Genomic DNA, 5,176 nt, shown 5'->3' with positions numbered 1-5,176 from the left:
GGCGGAGAAAATTACTTGAGTATTTTTTGTAATCGAGTACCTCGAATCATTCGAGGAATCATTTCAGCTCTACGTGGTACCTTTTGATTTTTCGTGAATCGGTACCCGGTAATTTTGACTGATTTCAGTCGATACCTATAAAAGTACCTGATTCGGTACCCATCCCTAATTCAGCTAGATATTTTGATCATTGTGCAGACCTTTCATGTTTAGCTGTTTGAGTTCATAACTTTACAAACAGCTTTTCTTTGATGGTTCTACATCCTGCTCTGTGTGAGCTATCTGTGTTAGCTATCTGTGCAGAAGTCACTTATGACTAATTACTTTTTATCTTTTTTGAATTGAAACTGATTCATGTGGAGGTCTTTGAACATTTTCACTTCTTTAGATGAAATTGAATCCTCTTCTGTAAAGGGTGAGCCCTCAGAGAGCAGCAGAGGTAAACAGGAGTATCTGTCATCTTTAGGCTGCATGAATGGACTTTGGAAGTGAAAGCTGTGCTGCTGTGTAAACCTGACGCCTGTCTGTGAGCTCAGACCTCTCTGCTGCTCCTCTCAGCTCTGGACACTCAGCAGCTCCTGTGGAGATTTGTGTGGCATTTATAGGAAAACCAATCTGCAGTAAAATAACCACAGACTGGTGCCTGCATACATTTATGTTCCTGCACCTAAGAGGACTTCAGGTCGTGACTCACTTTTATGTGTCGGACCTCGCCTCCCCCACCATGTCTCCTCCGTTGCTCCGACTCAGGGGGAAACCGCAGCGGAGCCACAGCCTCTCCTGTCTCAGTCAGGAAACGACCACAACCTGTCTGTGTGACCTTTCAGACACACACATACACACACATACACAAACATACATACACACGCACACACAAACACACGCATACACACACACAGAATCAGAGTGTGGATTAAACTGAGCAGCTTTAGGTTAATGGAGCAGTTCATCACTTGTTCCTGGAGCCAGCAGGTAACCACCCCAAACAGCATCCTTATAGATTATGACACACACACACACACACACGCACACACACACACACACACACACACACTCTCTCTCTCTCTGGATTCATGTGTAAAAACTCCTGCATCATACATGGGGGGGGGGGACCTCTGGACCTGCAGAAGCAGCTCACTCTCTCCTCTGCTTTGTTTCCTTCAGACCGCAGAAACCAGAGAAGATCTCAGTGATGGCAGGGACCTGATGGATGTGGATTACTCAGAGGGGATCATTAACACGGATTCTGATCTGTGACAAAGAGGGCATGGAGAGACCTCAGATCAGATCCACAGCAAATTTAAGAAAGAATAAAAAAGCACAAGTGAGGAAGATAAAAATAACATCTTACTTTTGCTGCTTTCTGAATGTGTCTCGTTAATTTTTTTTTGCAAATTTAAAATCTTAAAGTTATCAAACCGAAAGTTTTTTAAAGTTGATTAGCTTTCAGACCAGTGTTCTATCAGTGTTTTGTTTTTTACTCTGAGTGAAATTGAAAGTCCCTGAAGTCAAAAAGAATTACTTACTCATTCAGAGGTATACACTATATAGGAGTGATGCAGGTGCATTCACCATAGGGGACACGTGAAATCAAAGACTCCCAAGATTTTTCCAGCCCCATTGAGCAGATGTTTTCAGACATCAGTGATCAGTAAGCTCAAATATTCCAGTCAGAATTGAACAGTTTGAAAAAGGAGTATCTGTGCAGATGGGCAGGTGTGTTGTGTGGTTTGTATTTTCCTGACAGCAGGTGGACGTTAAGCACAAGAGCAGACTGAGAAAAACTGTCCTTTGGGGTGAGGTAGTAGGTTGTATAGTTTTAGGGTCATTCCCAAACTGTCAGATGACTATACAACTTACTGTCTTTCCTGAAGCGACTGTGATGACATCCTCGTCTCCATCATCATCATCACCACCTCTGCATTTCTCGGATTTTGTCCTGAAAAAATGTCTCTTGTTTCTCAGTGACTTAAGAAGTGTTCAGAACACTCATATTCCACAGAGACTGTTTGTGTTTCTTTTCAAATGTAACGTCTGAAGTGATCTCAAACCAGCTGTGACCTGTGACCCCCCCCCCCCCCACCTGGAGGACTAATGGTGTTCGTACAGGGTGAGGTAGTAGGTTGTGTGGTTTCAGGGTTGTGATTTTACCCCATCAGGAGCTAACTATACAACCTACTGCCTTCCCTGGAGGGCAGCAATACAGCACAGGAGAACACAGGAGAACACAGACAACAAAGAGGAACAATGAGAACACAGGAGAACATTGGGAGGAAATGGGAGAACAGGAGGAGAACACAGGAGAACAAAGGGGGGACACAGAAGAACACTGAGAACGCAGGAGAACACAGGGAGGTCACAGGAAAACAAAGGAGGACATGGGAGAACACAGGAAAACACAGAAGAACACAGGAGAACATTGAAAACACAGGAGAACACTGAGAATACAGGAAGACACAGGAGAACACAGGAGAACATAGGGGAACACAGGAGAACACAGGGGAACATAGGAGAACACAGGAGAACACAGGAGAACATTGAAAACACAGGAGAACACTGAGAATACAGGAAGACATAGGAGAACACAGGAGAACACAGGGGAACATAGGAGAACACAGGAGAACATAGGGGAACACAGGAGAACACAGGGGAACAGGCCTCCATCAGAAAGCTGGAACAGGGGAGTGATGTTTGAGTTCAAAGGTCTCACAGAACGGTAAGTGGGCACAAAAAAATGTGTTTTGCTGTGGACAAATAATTGTGAATATTTCCTGTAATAATAGTTTAAATATGTGAAAATGCTTCTTTTCATGGAGGCTGTTTGACTCTGTTGTTTTGGGGAAATAAAGAGAAGATAAGAGACATTGAGCACAAAGCAACTGAGTCTGAGTGGTTTTCTTTTTAAATCCATGTGAGGAGAAATGTGCAGTGTGTGTTTCACATTTACACCTGCTCAGAATATGTGTATCCTTTTTTGACCTCTAAGTTGAGCACTTTTACTGCTGTGAAGGTGAAATGAAGGTGATCACAGCAGCAGATGACAGTAGGTACAGGTGTAACATCATCAGTCTTATCCAAAAGGTCTGAGTGTTCTCTTCCAGTTGCACCTGAAGCTTCATCACATCTTTAATCTAATCAGTTGGGACTCTGAGAATTAGAAAACCTGAGCAAGTGGTCTTTCCTCAGGTACAATCTTACCTGCAAACGGTCTAAATGATCATCCTTCCTGTAGGCAGAGGACCACATGAGGACTCCTCCTGTCTGCTGTGAGGAGAGGAAAAACAAGATGGAGACCAAAGCCCTTCAGACAGTTTGTCCCGCCAGGATGCTAACAGGCTCACAAGCTGCAGAGCTGACACTCAGCAGATGGCGCCAGATATTATGAGATATGCTAAACTGGAGCTGATGGTAACAGACACCTCAATGAGGACATCCATCTTTACTACTGGTGGTCAAAATATTCTGAGGGAGGGCTGTGAATCACCACAACAACATCACCCCTCTGACAGTAGGAATCTGTCTTTATCTATAGCAGACCTTCACTATTTCTGTTCATATACTGAACACAAGCTGCACACTTTAGCTCATAAAAGCAGTTAAAACAGCAAAACATTCAACTCAGCATGTGCCTGTTAGGATGAACTTTTAAAAGCAATACTTCAACATCTGCCCAGCGTAAAGACTGTCTGTCTGTATGATTAAAGAAACTAGAAGAGAAGCCTGTAAATCCTTTTCCAAATAGTTTCCTCTGCGTCCTATGTTATTATAAAATGCTGCGTTTGACAATAATTTTGCACAAATCTACGTGGCATGAGCTGTTCAGTAGAAATAATAGATGTCAAAGTAGCTTATAACATTGGAATTTACACTGTACTAAGCTACTTTGATGAAAGATGAAAAAAGTATTGGGTATAATCTCATTATAACAGGAATGGAAAGGTTAAAGGTGACAGAGCATTTTATTTTCTGTAGGAGCCCACAGGTGTGGCTCTACCTGAAGATATCAGGTCAATTTCTTTTAAATCATATCTTCATGTTTTGTTATTCTCTGTTTTGTGTGTGTGTGTGTGTGTGTGTGTGTGTGTGTGTGTGTGTGTGTGTGTGTGTGTGTGTGTGTGTACTTCCTGTTTTATTGTTTATTGCCTCATTAGCTTTATTTATTTTAACTTGTGACACAACCCTCACACCTCAGGTCCTACATCTGATGTTTTTCCGTTTTTATATTTCTAGTGCAAACTACTCTGTAAAAATGTTTCAAATTCAAGTGTGTTAAATAATAATATAAGATAATAATTAGTGACATTATTAACGATCAGGGGTGTGCAAAGACTTTAGGAGGGGCAGGTTCAAAGTTAAAAAGGGGGCACATGGAGCACAAAGTTAAAATGCCAAACAGAAAGTACATACCTTACAATGTAAGTGGCTGAATTGTTGCAACCCATATTCATAAAGAATGTAACAGAATCACAACGCACCATATCATTGTCTAACACCTTATACATTTCTTAGATGCCAGTGGAAAGCAAAAGTAGTGTATGTTTTACCTGATGGCTGAGGACACTGAGCAGCTTCTGTTGAGGGGTTGGTGAGGAGGAAGCTGGTGCTGGTTTTGTTGTAAGTGGGCTGTATTCATCTGAGTGTAGAAACTAAAAAAGCATGGGAGAAATAGTAGCTGATTAAACAAGTGTTATGTGATCATAACAAGATGCAAAGATAAACAGCATTGAAAATGGTTTCCTGTGACTGAACTGTCAAACTGTCGATAGGGACCTGGCTTTCCATTTTAATCGAACTGGAGGACAAAATGAAGCAGTTATGACAGCTCTTTATTTTCATTTCACAGCTTTATTTTAAACTTCAGTCATCTTGCAAGAATAAACCGTGCCCAAACTAAACGCTACGGCTGTAAAACCTACTCGCCGGACCAGTTGATTCTCCCGACAGTCGGCATCGGCAATTGGGCGGCACTTTCTCTGGGCACGTCAGGTCAGGGCAGGTCGTGGATCATGTGACCAAACAAGCTAAATGTAAATTAATTTATTTTAATTTTATATTAGATTATTTTTGGGCAACACAGCCAGATTTTCTCACGCACACTTACAAAAAGTGTTAGTGTGTCTTCATTGGATGAAATCATAGGTGTGTCAGGGGGCGTGCACGCTGTGTCACCGGGCGT

The 5,176-nt window shown here is 42.1% G+C and overlaps 1 long non-coding RNA gene across 1 annotated transcript in view; it reads left to right on the top strand.

The window, feature by feature from the left end:
• LOC141810279 (uncharacterized) overlaps positions 1–2,870 on the top strand; it is a 32,791-nt gene extending 29,921 nt beyond the window's left edge. The window contains exon 5 of the long non-coding RNA XR_012600076.1: positions 1,165–2,870. This is a non-coding gene — a long non-coding RNA (uncharacterized LOC141810279). The remainder of the gene's footprint in view (positions 1–1,164) is intronic.
• Positions 2,871–5,176: the final 2,306 nt, after the last annotated feature.

Source organism: Halichoeres trimaculatus, unplaced genomic scaffold (genome assembly GCF_033239565.1).
Source record: "Halichoeres trimaculatus isolate MK-OKI-2021-1 unplaced genomic scaffold, fHalTri1.1 fHalTri1_scaffold_21, whole genome shotgun sequence".
NCBI lineage: Eukaryota > Metazoa > Chordata > Actinopteri > Labriformes > Labridae > Halichoeres > Halichoeres trimaculatus.
This window is presented reverse-complemented; position numbering and strand designations above follow the sequence as displayed.